Raw genomic sequence first — 19975 nt, 5'->3', positions numbered from 1 at the left:
ATCCATTCATTTGCGACGTGGCGCATTTATTGCAGCCAGATCGTAGCCGTTTTGAAGGGAAAGAAACTTCTAATCAAGTCCCTTACTTGATTTACTCAGCGGCTATTGCGTAAAAAAGATACGTCACAGTCGTAATGATAAATAATGTAACGTGAAAAAGTCAATAGCCTACGACACCGGGAGATTCCAGGCGGTCCCCCATCCAAGTACTATCCCGGCCCGACGATGCTTAACTTCCGTGATCGGACGAGAACAGGTGTGTTCATCGTGGTATGGTCGTAGGCAAACATACGGGTAGATATCTACGATTTATTAGCACATTACATCGAAAATGGTTCGAACTTTAAAGATCATAATTCTTGACTGGGTGATCGGAAATAGTTCGTGTTTATGTGCACTTGAAAGCTCATTTCAAGCGCTATCCATTAATTACGACAACCATTCGCTTTAAGATTTCCGGTAAAAAGTTCCAAAGAAGGCAATCTAGGGTACTTTCAGACTTAATTTTCATATGACAAAGTTAATTAGCAAATTAACTACATCGCCATTTTCTTTGTCTGACGCTCGTAATCCATTCATTTGCGACGTGGCGCATTTATTGCAGCCAGATCGTAGCCGTTTTGAAGGGAAAGAAACTTCTAATCAAGTCCCTTACTTGATTTACTCAGCGGCTATTGCGTAAAAAAGATACGTCACAGTCGTAATGATAAATAATGTAACGTGAAAAAGTCAATAGCCTACGACACCGGGAGATTCCAGGCGGTCCCCCATCCAAGTACTATCCCGGCCCGACGATGCTTAACTTCCGTGATCGGACGAGAACAGGTGTGTTCATCGTGGTATGGTCGTAGGCAAACATACGGGTAGATATCTACGATTTATTAGCACATTACATCGAAAATGGTTCGAACTTTAAAGATCATAATTCTTGACTGGGTGATCGGAAATAGTTCGTGTTTATGTGCACTTGAAAGCTCATTTCAAGCGCTATCCATTAATTACGACAACCATTCGCTTTAAGATTTCCGGTAAAAAGTTCCAAAGAAGGCAATCTAGGGTACTTTCAGACTTAATTTTCATATGACAAAGTTAATTAGCAAATTAACTACATCGCCATTTTCTTTGTCTGACGCTTGTAATCCATTCATTTGCGACGTGGCGCATTTATTGCAGCCAGATCGTAGCCGTTTTGAAGGGAAAGACACTTCTAATCAAGTCCCTTACTTGATTTACTCAGCGGCTATTGCGTAAAAAAGATACGTCACAGTCGTAATGATAAATAATGTAACGTGAAAAAGTCAATAGCCTACGACACCGGGAGTTCCCAGGCGGTCCCCCATCCAAGTACTATCCCGGCCCGACGATGCTTAACTTCCGTGATCGGACGAGAACAGGTGTGTTCATCGTGGTATGGTCGTAGACAAACAAACGGGCAGATATCTACGATTTATTAGCACATTACATCAAAAATGGTTTAAATTTTAAAGGTCATATTTCTTGACTGGATCATCCGAAATAGGTCGTGTTTATGTGCATTTGAAAGCTCATTTCAAGCGCTATCCATTAATTACGACAACCATGCGCTTTAAGATTTCCGGTAAAAAGTTCCAACGAAGGCAATCTAGGGTACTTGCAGACTTAATTTTCATATGACAAAGTTAATTAGCAAATTAACTACATCGTCATTTTCTTTGTCTGACGCTCTTAATCCATTCATTTGCGACGTGGCGCATTTATTGCAGCAAGATTGTAGCCCTTTTTAAGGGAAAGAAACTTCTAATCATGTCCCTTACTTGATTTACTCGGCGGCTATTGCGTAAAAAAGATACGTTAAAGTCGTAATGATAAATAATGTAACGCGATAAAGTCAATAGCCTACGACACCGGGAGTTCCCAGGCGGTGCCCCATCCAAGTACCATCCCGGCCCGTCGATGCTTAACTTCCGTGATCGGACGAGAACAGGTGTGTTCATCGTGGTATGGTCGTAGACAAACATACGGGTAGTACTATCCCGACCCGGCGATGCTTAACTTCCGTGATCGGACGAGAATAGGTGTGTTCATCATGGTATGGTCGTAGACAAACAAACGGGAAGATATCTACGATTTATTAGCACCTTACATCGAAAATGGTTCAAACTTTAAAGGTCATATTTCTTGACTGGATCATTCGAAATAGGTCGATTTTATGTGCATTTGACAGCTCTTTTTAAGCGCTATCGATTGTTGACAACAATAATGCGCTTTATGATTTCCGGTAAAAAGTTCCAACGAAGGCAATCTAGGGTACTTGCAGACTTAATTTTCATATGACAAAGTTAATTAGCAAATTAACTACATCGCCATTTTCTTTGTCTGACGCTCGTAACCATTCATTTGCGACGTGGCGCATTTATTGCAGCAAGATTGTAGCCGTTTTGAAGGGAAAGCAACTTCTAATCACGTCCCTTACTTGATTTACTCAGCGGCTATTGCGTAAAAAGGATACGTCACAGTCGTAATGATAAATAATGTAACGTGAAATAGTCAATAGCCTACCACACCGGGAGATCCCAGGCGGTCCCCCATCCAGGCACTATCCCGACACGACGATGCCTAACTTCCGTGATCGGACGAGAACAGGTGTGTTCATCGTGGTATGGTCGTAGACAAACAAATGGGCAGAAATCTACGATTTATTAGCACATTACATCGAAAATGGTTCACACTTTAAAGGTCATATTTCTTGACTGGATCATTCGAAATAGGTCGTTTTTATGTGCATTTGACAGCTCTTTTTAAGCGCTATCGATTCTTGACAACAAGAATGCGCTTTATGATTTCCGGTAAAAAGTTCCAACGAAGGCAATCTAGGGTACTTGCAGACTTAATTTTCATATGACAAAGTTAATTAGCAAATTAACTACATCGCCATTTTCTTTGTCTGACGCTCGTAATCCATTGATTTGCGACGTGGCGCATTTATTGCAGCCAGATCGTAGCCGTTTTGAAGGGAAAGAAACTTCTAATAACGTCCCTTACTTGATTTACTCAGCGGCTATTGCGTAAAAAAGATACGTCACAGTCGTAATGATAAATAATGTAACGTGAAAAAATCAATAGCCTACGACACCGGGAGTTCCCAGGCGGTCCCCCATCCAAGTACTATCCCGGCCCGACGATGCTTAACTTCCGTGATCGGACGAGAACAGGTGTGTTCATCGTGGTATGGTCGTAGACAAACAAACGGGCAGATATCTACGATTTATTAGCACATTACATCGAAAATGGTTTAAACTTTAAAGGTCATATTTCTTGACTGGATCATCCGAAATAGGTCGTGTTTATGTGCATTTGAAAGCTCATTTCAAGCGCTATCCATTAATTACGACAACCATGCGCTTTAAGATTTCCGGTAAAAAATTCCAATGAAGGCAATCTAGGGTACTTTCAGACTTAATTTTCATATGACAAAGTTAATTAGCAAAGTAACTACGTCGCCATTTTCTTTGTCTGACGCTCGCAATCCATTCATTTGCAACGTGGCGCATTTATTGCTGCCAGATCGTAGCCGTTTTGAAGGGAAAGAAACTTCTAATCACGTCCCTTACTTGATTTACTCAGCGGCTATTGCCTAAAAAAGATACGTCACAGTCGTAATGATAAATAATGTAACGTGAAAAAGTCAATAGCCTACGACACCGGGAGTTCCCAGGCGGTCCCCCATCCAAGTACTATCCCGGCCCGACGATGCTAAACTTCCGTGATCGGACGAGAACAGGTGTGTTCATCGTGGCATGGTCGTAGACAAACAAACGGGCAGATATCTACGATTTATTAGCACATTACATCGAAAATGGTTCAAACTTTAAAGGTCATATTTCTTGACTGGATCATTCGAAGTAGGTCGTGTTTATGTGCATTTGAAAGCTCTTTTTAAGCGCTATCGATTCTTACGACAATAATGCGCTTTAAGATTTCCGGTAAAAAGTTCCAACGAAGGCAATCTAGGGTACGTTCAGACTTAATTTTCATATGACAAAGTTAATTAGCAAATTAACTACATCGCCATTTTCTTTGTCTGACGCTCGTAATCCATTGATTTGCGACGTGGCGCATTTATTGCAGCCAGATCGTAGCCGTTTTGAAGGGAAAGAAACTTCTAATAACGTCCCTTACTTGATTTACTCAGCGGCTGTTGCGTAAAAAAGATACGTCACAGTCGTAATGATAAATAATGTAACGTGAAAAAGTCAATAGCCTACGACACCGGGAGTTCCCAGGCGGTCCCCCATCCAAGTACTATCCCGGCCCGACGATGCTTAACTTCCGTGATCGGACGAGAACAGGTGTGTTCATCGTGGTATGGTCGTAGACAAACAAACGGGCAGATATCTACGATTTGTTAGCACATTACATCGAAAATGGTTTAAACTTTAAAGGTCATATTTCTTGACTGGATCATCCGAAATAGGTCGTGTTTATGTGCATTTGAAAGCTCATTTCAAGCGCTATCCATTAATTACGACAACCATGCGCTTTAAGATTTCCGGTAAAAAGTTCCAACGAAAGAAATCTAGGGTGCTTTCAGACTTAATTTTCATATGACAAAGTTAATTAGCAAAGTAACTACATCGCCATTTTCTTTGTCTGACGCTCGTAATCCATTTATTTGCGACGTGGCGCATTTATTGCAGCAAGATTGTAGCCGTTTTGAAGGGAAAGCAACTTCTAATCACGTCCTTTACTTGATTTACTCAGCGGCTATTGCGTAAAAAAGATACGTCACAGTCGTAATGATAAATAATGTAACGTGAAATAGTCAATAGCCTACGACACCGGGAGATCCCAGGCGGTCCCCCATCCAGGTACTATCCCGACCCGGCGATGCTTAACTTCCGTGATCGGACGAGAATAGGTGTGTTCATCATGGTATGGTCGTAGACAAACAAACGGGAAGATATCTACGATTTATTAGCACCTTACATCGAAAAAGGTTCAAACTTTAAAGGTCATATTTCTTGACTGGATCATTCGAAATAGGTCGTTTTTATGTGCATTTGACAGCTCTTTTTAAGCGCTATCGATTGTTGACAACAATAATGCGCTTTATGATTTCCGGTAAAAAGTTCCAACGAAGGCAATCTAGGGTACTTGCAGACTTAATTTTCATATGACAAAGTTAATTAGCAAATTAACTACATCGCCATTTTCTTTGCCTGACGCTCGTAACCACTCATTTGCGACGTGGCGCATTTACTGCAGCAAGATAGTAGCCGTTTTGAAGGGAAAGCAACTTCTAATCACGTCCCTTACTTGATTTACTCAGCGGCTATTGCGTAAAAAAGATACGTCACAGTCGTAATGATAAATAATGTAACGTGAAATAGTCAATAGCCTACGACACCGGGAGATCCCAGGCGGTCCCCCATTCAGGCACTATCCCGACACGACGATGCTTAACTTCCGTGGTCGGACGAGAACAGGTGTGTTCATCGTGGTATGGTCGTAGACAAACAAATGGGCAGAAGTCTACGATTTATTAGCACATTACATCGAAAATGGTTCAAACTTTAAAGGTCATATTTCTTGACTGGATCATTCGAAATAGGTCGTTTTTATGTGCATTTGACAGCTCTTTTTAAGCGCTATCGATTCTTGACAACAAGAATGCGCTTTATGATTTCCGGTAAAAAGTTCCAACGAAGGCAATCTAGGGTACTTTCAGACTTAATTTTCATATGACAAAGTTAATTAGCAAATTAACTACATCGCCATTTTCTTTGTCTGACGCTCGTAATCCATTCATTTGCGACGTGGCACATTTATTGCAGCAAGATTGTAGCCGTTTCGAAGGGAAAGCAACTTCTAATCACGTCCCTTACTTGATTTACTCAGCGGCTATTGCGTAAAAAAGATACGTCACAGTCGTAATGATAAATAATGTAACGTGAAAAAGTCAATAGCCTACGACACCGGGAGTTCCCAGGCGGTCCCCCATCCAAGTACTATCCCGGCCCGACGATGCTTAACTTCCGTGATCGGACGAGAACAGGTGTGTCCATCGTGGTATGGTCGTAGACAAACAAACGGGCAGATATATACGATTTATTAGCACATCACATCGAAAATGGTTTAAGCTTTATAGGTCATATTTCTTGACTGGATTATCCGAAATAGGTCGTGTTTATGTGCATTTGAAAGCTCTTTTTAAGCGCTATCGATTCTTTACGACAATAATACGCTTTAAGATTTCCGGTAAAAAGTTCCAACGAAGGCAATCTAGGGTACTTTCAGACTTAATTTTCATATGACAAAGTTAATTAGCAAAGTAACTACATCGCCATTTTCTTTGTCTGACGCTCGTAATCCATTTATTTGCGACGTGGCGCATTTATTGCAGCAAGATTGTAGCCGTTTTGAAGGGAAAGCAACTTCTAATCACGTCCTTTACTTGATTTACTCAGCGGCTATTGCGTAAAAAAGATACGTCACAGTCGTAATGATAAATAATGTAACGTGAAATAGTCAATAGCCTACGACACCGGGAGATCCCAGGCGGTCCCCCATCCAGGTACTATCCCAACCCGGCGATGCTTAACTTCCGTGATCGGACGAGAATAGGTGTGTTCATCATGGTATGGTCGTAGACAAACAAACGGGAAGATATCTACGATTTATTAGCACCTTACATCGAAAATGGTTCAAACTTTAAAGGTCATTTTTCTTGACTGGATCATTCGAAATAGGTCGTTTTTATGTGCATTTGACAGCTCTTTTTAAGCGCTATCGATTGTTGACAACAATAATGCGCTTTATGATTTCCGGTAAAAAGTTCCAACGAAGGCAATCTAGGGTACTTGCAGACTTAATTTTCATATGACAAAGTTAATTAGCAAATTAACTACATCGCCATTTTCTTTGCCTGACGCTCGTAACCATTCATTTGCGACGTGGCGCATTTACTGCAGCAAGATTGTAGCCGTTTTGAAGGGAAAGCAACTTCTAATCACGTCCCTTACTTGATTTACTCAGCGGCTATTGCGTAAAAAAGATACGTCACAGTCGTAATGATAAATAATGTAACGTGAAATAGTCAATAGCCTACGACACCGGGAGATCCCAGGCGGTCCCCCATCCAGGCACTATCCCGACATGACGATGCTTAACTTCCGCGATCGGACGAGAACAGGTGTGTTCATCGTGGTATGGTCGTAGACAAACAAATGGGCAGAAATCTACGATTTATTAGCACATTACATCGAAAATGGTTCAAACTTTAGAGGTCATATTTCTTGACTGGATCATTCGAAATAGGTCGTTTTTATGTGCATTTGACAGCTCTTTTTAAGCGCTATCGATTCTTGACAACAAGAATGCGCTTTATGATTTCCGGTAAAAAGTTCCAACGAAGGCAATCTAGGGTACTTTCAGACTTAATTTTCATATGACAAAGTTAATTAGCAAATTAACTACATCGCCATTTTCTTTGTCTGACGCTCGTAATCCATTCATTTGCGACGTGGCACATTTATTGCAGCAAGATTGTAGCCGTTTCGAAGGGAAAGCAACTTCTAATCACGTCCCTTACTTGATTTACTCAGCGGCTATTGCGTAAAAAAGATACGTCACAGTCGTAATGATAAATAATGTAACGTGAAAAAGTCAATAGCCTACGACACCGGGAGTTCCCAGGCGGTCCCCCATCCAAGTACTATCCCGGCCCGACGATGCATAACTTCCGTGATCGGACGAGAATAGGTGTGTTCATCATGGTATGGTCGTAGACAAACAAACGGGAAGATATCTACGATTTATTAGCACCTTACATCGAAAATGGTTCAAACTTTAAAGGTCATTTTTCTTGACTGGATCATTCGAAATAGGTCGTTTTTATGTGCATTTGACAGCTCTTTTTAAGCGCTATCGATTGTTGACAACAATAATGCGCTTTATGATTTCCGGTAAAAAGTTCCAACGAAGGCAATCTAGGGTACTTGCAGACTTAATTTTCATATGACAAAGTTAATTAGCAAATTAACTACATCGCCATTTTCTTTGCCTGACGCTCGTAACCATTCATTTGCGACGTGGCGCATTTACTGCAGCAAGATTGTAGCCGTTTTGAAGGGAAAGCAACTTCTAATCACGTCCCTTACTTGATTTACTCAGCGGCTATTGCGTAAAAAAGATACGTCACAGTCGTAATGATAAATAATGTAACGTGAAATAGTCAATAGCCTACGACACCGGGAGATCCCAGGCGGTCCCCCATCCAGGCACTATCCCGACATGACGATGCTTAACTTCCGCGATCGGACGAGAACAGGTGTGTTCATCGTGGTATGGTCGTAGACAAACAAATGGGCAGAAATCTACGATTTATTAGCACATTACATCGAAAATGGTTCAAACTTTAAAGGTCATATTTCTTGACTGGATCATTCGAAATAGGTCGTTTTTATGTGCATTTGACAGCTCTTTTTAAGCGCTATCGATTCTTGACAACAAGAATGCGCTTTATGATTTCCGGTAAAAAGTTCCAACGAAGGCAATCTAGGGTACTTTCAGACTTAATTTTCATATGACAAAGTTAATTAGCAAATTAACTACATCGCCATTTTCTTTGTCTGACGCTCGTAATCCATTCATTTGCGACGTGGCACATTTATTGCAGCAAGATTGTAGCCGTTTCGAAGGGAAAGCAACTTCTAATCACGTCCCTTACTTGATTTACTCAGCGGCTATTGCGTAAAAAAGATACGTCACAGTCGTAATGATAAATAATGTAACGTGAAAAAGTCAATAGCCTACGACACCGGGAGTTCCCAGGCGGTCCCCCATCCAAGTACTATCCCGGCCCGACGATGCTTAACTTCCGTGATCGGACGAGAACAGGTGTGTCCATCGTGGTATGGTCGTAGACAAACAAACGGGCAGATATCTACGATTTATTAGCACATCACATCGAAAATGGTTTAAGCTTTATAGGTCATATTTCTTGACTGGATTATCCGAAATAGGTCGTGTTTATGTGCATTTGAAAGCTCTTTTTAAGCGCTATCGATTCTTTACGACAATAATACGCTTTAAGATTTCCGGTAAAAAGTTCCAACGAAGGCAATCTAGGGTACTTTCAGACTTAATTATTCATATGACAAAGTTAGTTAGCAAAGTAAGTACATCGCTATTTTCTTTGTCTGACGATCGCAATCCATTCATTTGCGACGTGGCGCATTTATTGCAGCACGATGGTAGCCGTTTTGAAGGGAAAGCAACTTCTAATCATGTCTCTTTCTTGATTTACTCAGCGGCTATTGCGTAAAAAAGATACGTCACAGTCGTAATGATAAATAATGCAACGTGAAAAAGTTAATAGCCTACGACACCGGGAGTTCCCAGGCGGTTCCCCATCCAAGTACTATCCCGGCTCGAGGATGCTTAACTTCCGTGATCGGACGAGAACAGGTGTGTTCATCGTGGTATGGTCGTAGACAAACAAACGGGCAGATATCTACGAAATATTAGCACATTACATCGAAAATGGTTTAAATTTTAAAGGTCATATTTCTTGACTGGATTATCCGAAATAGGTCGTGTTTATGTGCATTTGAAAGCTCATTTCAAGCGCTATCCATTAATTACGACAACCATGCGCTTTAAGATTTCCAGTAAAAAGTTCCAACGAAGGCAATCTGGGGTACTTTCAGACTTAATTTTCATATGACAAAGTTAATTAGCAAATTAACTACATCGCCATTTTCTTTGTCTGACGCTCGTAATCCATTCATTTGCGACGTGGCGCATTTATTGCTGCCAGATCGTAGCCGTTTTGAAGGGAAAGAAACTTCTAATCACGTTCCTTACTTGATTTAATCAGCGGCTATTGCGTAAAAAAGATACGTCACAGTCGTAATGATAAATAATGTAACGTGAAAAAGTCAATAGCCTACGACACCGGGAGTTCCCAGGCGGTCCCCCATCCAAGTACTATCCCGGCCCGACGATGCTTAACTTCCGTGATCGGACGAGAACAGGTGTGTTCATCGTGGTATGGTCGTAGACAAACAAACGGGCAGATATCTACGATTTATTAGCACATTACATCAAAAATGGTTCAAACTTTAAAGGTCATATTTCTTGACTGGATCATCCGAAATAGGTCGTGTTTATGTGCATTTGAAAGCTCTCTTTAAGCGCTATCGATTCTTTACGACAACAATGCGCTTTAAGATTTCCGGTAAAAAGTTCCAACGAAAGAAATCTAGGGTGCTTTCAGACTTAATTTTCATATGACAAAGTTAATTAGCAAAGTAACTACATCGCCATTTTCTTTGTCTGACGCTCGCAATCCATTTATTTGCGACGTGGCGCATTTATTGCAGCAAGATTGTAGCCGTTTTGAAGGGAAAGCAACTTCTAATCACGTCCTTTACTTGATTTACTCAGCGGCTATTGCGTAAAAAAGATACGTCACAGTCGTAATGATAAATAATGTAACGTGAAATAGTCAATAGCCTACGACACCGGGAGATCCCAGGCGGTCCCCCATCCAGGTACTATCCCGACCCGACGATGCTTAACTTCCGTGATCGGACGAGAATAGGTGTGTTCATCATGGTATGGTCGTAGACAAACAAACGGGAAGATATCTACGATTTATTAGCACCTTACATCCAAAATGGTTCAAACTTTGAAGGTCATATTCTTGACTGGATCATTCGAAATAGTTTGTTTTTATGTGCATTTGACAGCTCTTTTTAAGCGCTATCGATTGTTGACAACAATAATGCGCTTTATGATTTCCGGTAAAAAGTTCCAACGAAGGCAATCTAGGGTACTTGCAGACTTAATTTTCATATGACAAAGTTAATTAGCAAATTAACTACATCGCCATTTTCTTTGTCTGACGCTCGTAATCCATTGATTTGCGACGTGGCGCATTTATTGCAGCCAGATCGTAGCCGTTTTGAAGGGAAAGAAACTTCTAATAACGTCCCTTACTTGATTTACTCAGCGGCTATTGCGTAAAAAAGATACGTCACAGTCGTAATGATAAATAATGTAACGTGAAAAAATCAATAGCCTACGACACCGGGAGTTCCCAGGCGGTCCCCCATCCAAGTACTATCCCGGCCCGACGATGCTTAACTTCCGTGATCGGACGAGAACAGGTGTGTTCATCGTGGTATGGTCGTAGACAAACAAACGGGCAGATATCTACGATTTATTAGCACATTACATCGAAAATGGTTCAAACTTTAAAGGTCATATTTCTTGACTGGATCATTCGAAGTAGGTCGTGTTTATGTGCATTTGAAAGCTCTTTTTAAGCGCTATCGATTCTTACGACAATAATGCGCTTTAAGATTTCCGGTAAAAAGTTCCAACGAAGGCAATCTAGGGTACGTTCAGACTTAATTTTCATATGACAAAGTTAGTTAGCAAAGTAAGTACATCGCTATTTTCTTTGTCTGACGATCGTAATCCATTCATTTGCGACGTGGCGCATTTATTGCAGCACGATGATAGCCGTTTTGAAGGGAAAGAAACTTCTAATAACGTCCCTTACTTGATTTACTCAGCGGCTATTGCGTAAAAAAGATACGTCACAGTCGTAATGATAAATAATGTAACGTGAAAAATTCAATAGCCTACGACACCGGGAGTTCCCAGGCGGTCCCCCATCCAAGTACTATCCCGGCCCGACGATGCTTAACTTCCGTGATTGGACGAGAACAGGTGTGTTCATCGTGGTATGGTCGTAGACAAACAAACGGGCAGATATCTACGATTTATTAGCACATTACATCGAAAATGGTTCAAATTTTAAAGGTCATATTTCTTGACTGGATCATCCGAAATAGGTCGTGTTTATGTGCATTTAAAAGCTCTTTTTAAGCGCTATCGATTCTTTACGACAATAATACGCTTTAAGATTTCCGGTAAAAAGTTCCAACGAAGGCAATCTAGGGTACTTTCAGACTAAATTTTCATATGACAAAGTTAGCTAGCAAAGTAAGTACATCGCTATTTTCTTTGTCTGACGATCGTAATCCATTCATTTGCGACGTGGCGCATTTATTGCAGCAAGATTGTAACCGTTTTGAAGGGAAAGAAACTTCTAATAACGTCCCTTACTTGATTTACTCAGCGGCTATTGCGTAAAAAAGATACGTCACAGTCGTAATGATAAATAATGTAACGTGAAAAAGTCAATAGCCTACGACACCGGGAGTTCCCAGGCGGTCCCCCATCCAAGTACTATCCCGGCCCGACGATGCTTAACTTCCGTGATCGGACGAGAACAGGTGTGTTCATCGTGGTATGGTCGTAGACAAACATACGGGTAGATATCTACGACTTATTAGCACATTACATCGAAAATGGTTCGAACTATAAAGATCGTAATTCTTGACAGGGTGATCGGAAATAGTTCGTGTTTATGTGCATTTAAAAGCTCCTTTTAAGCGCTATCGATTCTTTACGACAATAATGCGCTTTAAGATTTCCGGTAAAAAGTTCCAACGAAGGCAATCTAGGGTACTTTCAGACTTAATTTTTATATGACAAAGTTAGTTAGCAAAGTAAGTACATCGCCATTTTTTTTGTCTGACGCTCGTAATCCATTCATTTGCGACGTGGTGCATTTATTGCAGGACGATTGTAGCCGTTTTGAAGGGAAAGCAACTTCTAATCATGTCTCTTTCTTGATTTACTCAGCGGCTATTGCGTAAAAAAGATACGTCACAGTCGTAATGATAAATAATGTAATGTGAAAAAGTCAATAGCCTACGACACCAGGAGTTCCCAGGCGGTCCCCCATCCAAGTACTATCCCGGCCCGACGATGCTTAACTTCCGTGATCGGACGAGAACAGGTGTGTTCATCGTGGTATGGTCGTAGACAAACAAACGGGCAGATATCTACGATTTATTAGCACATTACATCGAAAATGGTTTAAACTTTGTAGATCATATTTCTTGACTGGATCATCCGAAATAGGTCGTGTTTATGTGCACTTGGAAGCTCATTTCAAGCGCTATCCATTAATTACGACAACCATGCGCTTTAAGACTTCCGGTAAAAAGTTCCAACGAAGGCAATCTAGGGTACTTTCAGACTTAATTTTCATATGACAAAGTTAATTAGCAAATTAACTAAATCGCCATTTTCTTTGTCTGACGCTCGTATTCCATTCATTTGCGACGTGGCGCATTTATTGCAGCACGATTGTAGCCGTTTTGAAGGGAAAGCAACTTCTAATCATGTCTCTTTCTTGATTTACTCGGCGGCTATTGCGTAAAAAAGATACGTCACAGTCGTAATGATAAATAATGTAACGTGAAAAAGTCAATAGCCTACGACACCAGGAGTTCCCAGGCGGTCCCCAATCCAAGTACTATCCCGGCCCGACGATGCTTAACTTCCGTGATCGGACGAGAACAGGTGTGTTCATCGTGGTATGGTCGTAGACAAACAAACGGGCAGATATCTACGATTTATTAGCACATTACATCGAAAATGGTTTAAACTTTAAAGATCATATTTCTTGACTGGATCATCCGAAATAGGTCGTGTTTATGTTCACTTGAAAGCTCCTTTCAAGCGCTATCCATTAATTACGACAACCATGCGCTTTAAGATTTCCGGTAAAAAGTTCCAACGAAGGCAATCTAGGGTACTTTCAGACTTTATTTTCATATGACAAAGTTAATTAGCAAATTAACTACATCGCCATTTTCTTTGTCTGACGCTCGTAATCCATTCATTTGCGACGTGGCGCATTTATTGCAGCCAGATCGTAGCCGTTTTGAAGGGAAAGAAACTTCTAATCAAGTCCCTTACTTGATTTACTCAGCGGCTATTGCGTAAAAAAGATATGTCACAGTCGTAATGATAAATAATGTAACGTGAAAAAGTCAATAGCCTACGACACCAGGAGTTCCCAGGCGGTCCCCCATCTAAGTACTATCCCGGCCCGACGATGCTTAACTTCCGTGATCGGACGAGAACAGGTGTGTTTATCGTGGTATGGTCGTAGACAAACAAACGAGCAGATATCTACGATTTATTAGCACATTACATCGAAAATGGTTTAAACTTTAAAGGTCATATTTCTTGACTGGATCATCCGAAATAGGTCGTGTTTATGTGCATTTTAAAGCTCATTTCAAGCGCTATCCATTAATTACGACAACCATGCGCTTTAAGATTTCCGGTAAAAAGTTCCAACGAAGGCAATCTAGGGTACTTTCAGACTTAATTTTCATATGACAAAGTTAATTAGCAAAGTAACTACTTCGCCATTTTCTTTGTGTGACGCTCGGAATCCATTCATTTGTGACGTGGCGCATTTATTGCTGCCAGATCGTAGCCGTTTTGAAGGGAAAGAAACTTCTAATCACGTCCCTTACTTGATTTACTCAGCGGCTATTGCGTAAAAAAGATATGTCACAGTCGTAATAATAAATAATGTAACGTGAAATAGTCAATAGCCTATGATACCGGGAGATCCCACGCGGTCCCCCATCCAAGTACTATCCCGGCCCGAAGATGCTTAACTTCCGTGATGGGACGAGAACAGGTGTGTTCATCGCGGTATGGTCGTAGACAAACAAACGGGCAGATATCTACGATTTATTAGCACATTACATCGAAAATAATTCAAACTTTAAAGGTCATATTTCTTGACTGGATCATTCGAAATAGGTCGTGTTTATGTGCATTTGACAGCTCTTTTTAAGCGCAATCAATTCTTTACAACAATAATGCGCTTTATGATTTCCGGTAAAAAGTTCCAACGAAGGCAATCTAGGGTACTTGCAGACTTAATTTTCATATGACAAAGTTAATTAGCAAATTAACTACATCGCCATTTTCTTTGTCTGACGCTCGTAATCCATTGATTTGCGACGTGGCGCATTTATTGCAGCCAGATCGTAGCCGTTTTGAAGGGAAACAAACTTCTAATCACGTCCCTTACTTGATTTACTCAGCGGCTATTGCGTAAAAAAGATACGTCACAGTCGTAATAATAAATAATGTAACGTGAAATAGTCAATAGCCTACGATACCGGGAGATCCCACGCGGTCCCCCATCCAAGTACTATCCCGGCCCGAAGATGCTTAACTTCCGTGATGGGACGAGAACAGGTGTGTTCATCGCGGTATGGTCGTAGACAAACAAACGGGCAGATATCTACGATTTATTAGCACATTACATCGAAAATAATTCAAACTTTAAAGGTCATATTTCTTGACTGGATCATTCGAAATAGGTCGTGTTTATGTGCATTTGACAGCTCTTTTTAAGCGCAATCAATTCTTTACAACAATAATGCGCTTTATGATTTCCGGTAAAAAGTTCCAACGAAGGCAATCTAGGGTACTTGCAGACTTAATTTTCATATGACAAAGTTAATTAGCAAATTAACTACATCGCCATTTTCTTTGTCTGACGCTCGTAATCCATTGATTTGCGACGTGGCGCATTTATTGCAGCCAGATCGTAGCCGTTTTGAAGGGAAAGAAACTTCTAATCACGTCCCTTACTTGATTTACTCAGCGGCTATTGCGTAAAAAAGATACGTCACAGTCGTAATAATAAATAATGTAACGTGAAATAGTCAATAGCCTACGATACCGGGAGATCCCACGCGGTCCCCCATCCAAGTACTATCCCGGCCCGAAGATGCTTAACTTCCGTGATCGGACGAGAACAGGTGTGTTCATCGCGGTATGGTCGTAGACAAACAAACGGGCAGATATCTACGATTTATTAGCACATTACATCGAAAATAATTCAAACTTTAAAGGTCATATTTCTTGACTGGATCATTCGAAATAGGTCGTGTTTATGTGCATTTGACAGCTCTTTTTAAGCGCAATCAATTCTTTACAACAATAATGCGCTTTATGATTTCCGGTAAAAAGTTCCAACGAAGGCAATCTAGGGTACTTGCAGACTTAATTTTCATATGACAAAGTTAATTAGCAAATTAACTACATCGCCATTTTCTTTGTCTGACGCTCGGAATCCATTCATTTGCGACGTGGCGCATTTATTGCTGCCAGATCGTAGCCGTTTTGAAGGGAAAGAAACTTCTAATCACGTCCCTTACTTGATTTACTCAGCGGCTATTGCGTAAAAAAGATACGTCACAGTCGTAATAATAAATAATGTAACGTGAAATAGTCAATAGCCTACGATACCGGGAGATCCCACGCGGTCCCCCATCCAAGTACTATCCCGGCCCGAAGATGCTTAACTTCCGTGATGGGACGAGAACAGGTGTGTTCATCGCGGTATGGTCGTAGACAAACAAACGGGCAGATATCTACGATTTATTAGCACATTACATCGAAAATAATTCAAACTTTAAAGGTCATATTTCTTGACTGGATCATTCGAAATAGGTCGTGTTTATGTGCATTTGACAGCTCTTTTTAAGCGCAATCAATTCTTTACAACAATAATGCGCTTTATGATTTCCGGTAAAAAGTTCCAACGAAGGCAATCTAGGGTACTTGCAGACTTAATTTTCATATGACAAAGTTAATTAGCAAATTAACTACATCGCCATTTTCTTTGTCTGACGCTCGTAATCCATTGATTTGCGACGTGGCGCATTTATTGCAGCCAGATCGTAGCCGTTTTGAAGGGAAAGAAACTTCTAATAACGTCCCTTACTTCATTTACTCAGCGGCTATTGCGTAAAAAAGATACGTCACATTCGTAATGATAAATAATGTAACGTGAAAAAGTCAATAGCCTACGACACCAGGAGTTCCCAGGCTGTCCCCCATCCAAGTACTATCCCGGCCCGACGATGCTTAACTTCCGTGATCGGACGAGAACAGGTGTGTTCATCGTGGTATGGTCGTAGACAAACAAACGGGCAGATATCTACGATTTATTAGCACATTACATCGAAAATGGTTTAAACTTTGAAGATCATATTTCTTGACTGGATCATCCGAAATAGGTCGTGTTTATGTGCACTTGAAAGCTCATTTCAAGCGCTATCCATTAATTACGACAACCATGCGCTTTAAGATTTCCGGTAAAAAGTTCCAACGAAGGCAATCTAGGGTACTTTCAGACTTAATTTTCATATGACAAAGTTAATTAGCAAAGTAACTACTTCGCCATTTTCTTTGTGTGACGCTCGGAATCCATTCATTTGCGACGTGGCGCATTTATTGCTGCCAGATCGTAGCCGTTTTGAAGGGAAAGAAACTTCTAATCACGTCCCTTACTTGATTTACTCAGCGGCTATTGCGTAAAAAAGATACGTCACAGTCGTAATAATAAATAATGTAACGTGAAATAGTCAATAGCCTACGATACCGGGAGATCCCACGCGGTCCCCCATCCAAGTACTATCCCGGCCCGAAGATGCTTAACTTCCGTGATGGGACGAGAACAGGTGTGTTCATCGCGGTATGGTCGTAGACAAACAAACGGGCAGATATCTACGATTTATTAGCACATTACATCGAAAATAATTCAAACTTTAAAGGTCATATTTCTTGACTGGATCATTCGAAATAGGTCGTGTTTATGTGCATTTGACAGCTCTTTTTAAGCGCAATCAATTCTTTACAACAATAATGCGCTTTATGATTTCCGGTAAAAAGTTCCAACGAAGGCAATCTAGGGTACTTGCAGACTTAATTTTCATATGACAAAGTTAATTAGCAAATTAACTACATCGCCATTTTCTTTGTCTGACGCTCGTAATCCATTGATTTGCGACGTGGCGCATTTATTGCAGCCAGATCGTAGCCGTTTTGAAGGGAAAGAAACTTCTAATCACGTCCCTTACTTGATTTACTCAGCGGCTATTGCGTAAAAAAGATACGTCACAGTCGTAATAATAAATAATGTAACGTGAAATAGTCAATAGCCTACGATACCGGGAGATCCCACGCGGTCCCCCATCCAAGTACTATCCCGGCCCGAAGATGCTTAACTTCCGTGATGGGACGAGAACAGGTGTGTTCATCGCGGTATGGTCGTAGACAAACAAACGGGCAGATATCTACGATTTATTAGCACATTACATCGAAAATAATTCAAACTTTAAAGGTCATATTTCTTGACTGGATCATTCGAAATAGGTCGTGTTTATGTGCATTTGACAGCTCTTTTTAAGCGCAATTAATTCTTTACAACAATAATGCGCTTTATGATTTCCGGTAAAAAGTTCCAACGAAGCAATCTAGGGTACTTGCAGACTTAATTTTCATATGACAAAGTTAATTAGCAAATTAACTACATCGCCATTTTCTTTGTCTGACGCTCGTAATCCATTGATTTGCGACGTGGCGCATTTATTGCAGCCAGATCGTAGCCGTTTTGAAGGGAAAGAAACTTCTAATAACGTCCCTTACTTCATTTACTCAGCGGCTATTGCGTAAAAAAGATACGTCACATTCGTAATGATAAATAATGTAACGTGAAAAAGTCAATAGCCTACGACACCAGGAGTTCCCAGGCTGTCCCCCATCCAAGTACTATCCCGGCCCGACGATGCTTAACTTCCGTGATCGGACGAGAACAGGTGTGTTCATCGTGGTATGGTCGTAGACAAACAAACGGGCAGATATCTACGATTTATTAGCACATTACATCGAAAATGGTTTAAACTTTGAAGATCATATTTCTTGACTGGATCATCCGAAATAGGTCGGGATTATGTGCACTTGAAAGCTCATTTCAAGCGCTATCCATTAATTACGACAACCATGCGCTTTAAGATTTCCGGTAAAAAGTTCCAACGAAGGCAATCTAGGGTACTTTCAGACTTAATTTTCATATGACAAAGTTAATTAGCAAATTACTTACATCGCCATTTTCTTTGTCTGACGCTCGTAATCCATTCATTTGCGACGTGGCGCATTTATTGCAGCCAGATCGTAGCCGTTTTGAAGGGAAAGAAACTTCTAATTAAGTCCCTTACTTGATTTACTCAGCGGCTATTGCGTAAAAAAGATACGTCACAGTCGTAATGATAAATAATGTATCGTGAAAAAGTCAATAGCCTACGACACCAGGAGTTCCCAGGCTGTCCCCCATCCAAGTACTATCCCGGCCCGACGATGCTTAACTTCCGTGATCGGACGAGAACAGGTGTGTTCATCGTGGTATGGTCGTAGACAAACAAACGGGCAGATATCTACGATTTATTAGCACATTACATCGAAAATGGTTTAAACTTTAAAGATCATATTTCTTGACTGGATCATCCGAAATAGGTCGTGTTTATGTGCACTTGAAAGCTCATTTCAAGCGCTATCCATTAATTACGACAACCATGCGCTTTAAGAATTCCGGTAAAAAGTTCCAACGAAGGCAATCTAGGGTACTTTCAGACTTAATTTTCATATGACAAAGTTAATTAGCAAATTACCAACATCGCCATTTTCTTTGTCTGACGCTAGTAATCCATTCATTTGCGACGTGGCGCATTTATTGCAGCCAGATCGTAGCCGTTTTGAAGGGAAAGAAACTTCTAATCAAGTCCCTTACTTGATTTACTCAGCGGCTATTGCGTAAAAAAGATACGTCAACAGTCGTAATGATAAAACATGTAACGTGAAAAAGTCAATAGCCTACGACACCGGGAGTTCCCAGGCGGTCCCCATCCAAGTACTATTCCGGCCCGACGATGCTTAACTTCCGTGATCGGACGAGAACAGGTGTGTTCATCGTGGTATGGTCGTAGACAAACAAACGGGCAGATATCTACGATTTATTAGCACATTACATCGAAAATGGTTTAAACTTTAAAGGTCATATTTCTTGACTGGATCATTCGAAATAGGTCGTGTTTATGTGCATTTGAAAGCTCATTTCAAGCGCTATCCATTAATTACGACAACCATGCGCTTTAAGTTTTCCGGTAAAAAATTCCAACGAAGGCAATCTAGGGTACTTTCAGACTTAATTTTCATATGACAAAGTTAGTTAGCAAAGTAAGTACATCGC

General features: G+C 40.8%; 23 non-coding genes and 12 pseudogenes across 23 annotated transcripts; all 35 read right to left on the bottom strand.

Annotated features, from left to right (window-relative positions):
* Positions 1–165: 165 nt before the first annotated feature.
* LOC130617276 (5S ribosomal RNA) lies at positions 166–284 on the bottom strand. Its single transcript, XR_008978353.1, has one exon. It is a non-coding gene; the product is annotated as a 5S ribosomal RNA (ribosomal RNA).
* A 450-nt stretch (positions 285–734) lies between these two features.
* LOC130617274 (5S ribosomal RNA) lies at positions 735–853 on the bottom strand. The gene has a single exon (XR_008978351.1). It is a non-coding gene; the product is annotated as a 5S ribosomal RNA (ribosomal RNA).
* Positions 854–1303: 450 nt separating this feature from the next.
* Positions 1304–1422, bottom strand: LOC130615016 (5S ribosomal RNA). Its single transcript, XR_008976106.1, has one exon. It is a non-coding gene; the product is annotated as a 5S ribosomal RNA (ribosomal RNA).
* A 450-nt stretch (positions 1423–1872) lies between these two features.
* Positions 1873–1991, bottom strand: LOC130617145 (5S ribosomal RNA). The gene has a single exon (XR_008978223.1). It is a non-coding gene; the product is annotated as a 5S ribosomal RNA (ribosomal RNA).
* A 540-nt stretch (positions 1992–2531) lies between these two features.
* LOC130618773 (5S ribosomal RNA) lies at positions 2532–2650 on the bottom strand (annotated as a pseudogene).
* Positions 2651–3100: 450 nt separating this feature from the next.
* On the bottom strand, positions 3101–3219 carry LOC130615013 (5S ribosomal RNA). Its single transcript, XR_008976104.1, has one exon. It is a non-coding gene; the product is annotated as a 5S ribosomal RNA (ribosomal RNA).
* A 450-nt stretch (positions 3220–3669) lies between these two features.
* On the bottom strand, positions 3670–3788 carry LOC130617225 (5S ribosomal RNA). The gene has a single exon (XR_008978303.1). It is a non-coding gene; the product is annotated as a 5S ribosomal RNA (ribosomal RNA).
* Positions 3789–4237: 449 nt separating this feature from the next.
* LOC130615012 (5S ribosomal RNA) lies at positions 4238–4356 on the bottom strand. The gene has a single exon (XR_008976103.1). It is a non-coding gene; the product is annotated as a 5S ribosomal RNA (ribosomal RNA).
* Positions 4357–4806: 450 nt separating this feature from the next.
* Positions 4807–4925, bottom strand: LOC130618519 (5S ribosomal RNA; annotated as a pseudogene).
* Positions 4926–5374: 449 nt separating this feature from the next.
* LOC130618684 (5S ribosomal RNA) lies at positions 5375–5493 on the bottom strand (annotated as a pseudogene).
* Positions 5494–5943: 450 nt separating this feature from the next.
* LOC130615312 (5S ribosomal RNA) lies at positions 5944–6062 on the bottom strand. Its single transcript, XR_008976402.1, has one exon. It is a non-coding gene; the product is annotated as a 5S ribosomal RNA (ribosomal RNA).
* Positions 6063–6512: 450 nt separating this feature from the next.
* Positions 6513–6631, bottom strand: LOC130618632 (5S ribosomal RNA; annotated as a pseudogene).
* A 449-nt stretch (positions 6632–7080) lies between these two features.
* LOC130618750 (5S ribosomal RNA) lies at positions 7081–7199 on the bottom strand (annotated as a pseudogene).
* A 450-nt stretch (positions 7200–7649) lies between these two features.
* Positions 7650–7768, bottom strand: LOC130618112 (5S ribosomal RNA). The gene has a single exon (XR_008979186.1). It is a non-coding gene; the product is annotated as a 5S ribosomal RNA (ribosomal RNA).
* A 449-nt stretch (positions 7769–8217) lies between these two features.
* LOC130618748 (5S ribosomal RNA) lies at positions 8218–8336 on the bottom strand (annotated as a pseudogene).
* A 450-nt stretch (positions 8337–8786) lies between these two features.
* LOC130615311 (5S ribosomal RNA) lies at positions 8787–8905 on the bottom strand. Its single transcript, XR_008976401.1, has one exon. It is a non-coding gene; the product is annotated as a 5S ribosomal RNA (ribosomal RNA).
* Positions 8906–9356: 451 nt separating this feature from the next.
* On the bottom strand, positions 9357–9475 carry LOC130617924 (5S ribosomal RNA). The gene has a single exon (XR_008978999.1). It is a non-coding gene; the product is annotated as a 5S ribosomal RNA (ribosomal RNA).
* Positions 9476–9925: 450 nt separating this feature from the next.
* Positions 9926–10044, bottom strand: LOC130615011 (5S ribosomal RNA). Its single transcript, XR_008976102.1, has one exon. It is a non-coding gene; the product is annotated as a 5S ribosomal RNA (ribosomal RNA).
* Positions 10045–10494: 450 nt separating this feature from the next.
* LOC130618473 (5S ribosomal RNA) lies at positions 10495–10613 on the bottom strand (annotated as a pseudogene).
* Positions 10614–11062: 449 nt separating this feature from the next.
* On the bottom strand, positions 11063–11181 carry LOC130615010 (5S ribosomal RNA). Its single transcript, XR_008976101.1, has one exon. It is a non-coding gene; the product is annotated as a 5S ribosomal RNA (ribosomal RNA).
* Positions 11182–11630: 449 nt separating this feature from the next.
* LOC130616623 (5S ribosomal RNA) lies at positions 11631–11749 on the bottom strand. The gene has a single exon (XR_008977703.1). It is a non-coding gene; the product is annotated as a 5S ribosomal RNA (ribosomal RNA).
* A 450-nt stretch (positions 11750–12199) lies between these two features.
* Positions 12200–12318, bottom strand: LOC130615009 (5S ribosomal RNA). The gene has a single exon (XR_008976100.1). It is a non-coding gene; the product is annotated as a 5S ribosomal RNA (ribosomal RNA).
* A 450-nt stretch (positions 12319–12768) lies between these two features.
* On the bottom strand, positions 12769–12887 carry LOC130617447 (5S ribosomal RNA). The gene has a single exon (XR_008978525.1). It is a non-coding gene; the product is annotated as a 5S ribosomal RNA (ribosomal RNA).
* A 450-nt stretch (positions 12888–13337) lies between these two features.
* LOC130616641 (5S ribosomal RNA) lies at positions 13338–13456 on the bottom strand. The gene has a single exon (XR_008977722.1). It is a non-coding gene; the product is annotated as a 5S ribosomal RNA (ribosomal RNA).
* A 450-nt stretch (positions 13457–13906) lies between these two features.
* LOC130616226 (5S ribosomal RNA) lies at positions 13907–14025 on the bottom strand. Its single transcript, XR_008977310.1, has one exon. It is a non-coding gene; the product is annotated as a 5S ribosomal RNA (ribosomal RNA).
* A 450-nt stretch (positions 14026–14475) lies between these two features.
* Positions 14476–14594, bottom strand: LOC130618734 (5S ribosomal RNA; annotated as a pseudogene).
* A 450-nt stretch (positions 14595–15044) lies between these two features.
* Positions 15045–15163, bottom strand: LOC130618681 (5S ribosomal RNA; annotated as a pseudogene).
* Positions 15164–15613: 450 nt separating this feature from the next.
* On the bottom strand, positions 15614–15732 carry LOC130618267 (5S ribosomal RNA). Its single transcript, XR_008979340.1, has one exon. It is a non-coding gene; the product is annotated as a 5S ribosomal RNA (ribosomal RNA).
* Positions 15733–16182: 450 nt separating this feature from the next.
* Positions 16183–16301, bottom strand: LOC130618680 (5S ribosomal RNA; annotated as a pseudogene).
* Positions 16302–16751: 450 nt separating this feature from the next.
* LOC130616790 (5S ribosomal RNA) lies at positions 16752–16870 on the bottom strand. The gene has a single exon (XR_008977869.1). It is a non-coding gene; the product is annotated as a 5S ribosomal RNA (ribosomal RNA).
* Positions 16871–17320: 450 nt separating this feature from the next.
* On the bottom strand, positions 17321–17439 carry LOC130618679 (5S ribosomal RNA; annotated as a pseudogene).
* A 450-nt stretch (positions 17440–17889) lies between these two features.
* Positions 17890–18008, bottom strand: LOC130618678 (5S ribosomal RNA; annotated as a pseudogene).
* A 449-nt stretch (positions 18009–18457) lies between these two features.
* LOC130616789 (5S ribosomal RNA) lies at positions 18458–18576 on the bottom strand. The gene has a single exon (XR_008977868.1). It is a non-coding gene; the product is annotated as a 5S ribosomal RNA (ribosomal RNA).
* Positions 18577–19026: 450 nt separating this feature from the next.
* Positions 19027–19145, bottom strand: LOC130616788 (5S ribosomal RNA). The gene has a single exon (XR_008977867.1). It is a non-coding gene; the product is annotated as a 5S ribosomal RNA (ribosomal RNA).
* A 451-nt stretch (positions 19146–19596) lies between these two features.
* On the bottom strand, positions 19597–19714 carry LOC130617133 (5S ribosomal RNA). Its single transcript, XR_008978210.1, has one exon. It is a non-coding gene; the product is annotated as a 5S ribosomal RNA (ribosomal RNA).
* Between the last annotated feature and the right edge of the window lie 261 nt (positions 19715–19975).

This window comes from Hydractinia symbiolongicarpus, chromosome 11 (genome assembly GCF_029227915.1).
Source record: "Hydractinia symbiolongicarpus strain clone_291-10 chromosome 11, HSymV2.1, whole genome shotgun sequence".
Taxonomy (NCBI): Eukaryota; Metazoa; Cnidaria; class Hydrozoa; order Anthoathecata; family Hydractiniidae; genus Hydractinia; species Hydractinia symbiolongicarpus.
The sequence above is the reverse complement of the archived record's forward strand: the minus strand, read 5'-3'. Positions and strand labels throughout refer to the sequence as shown.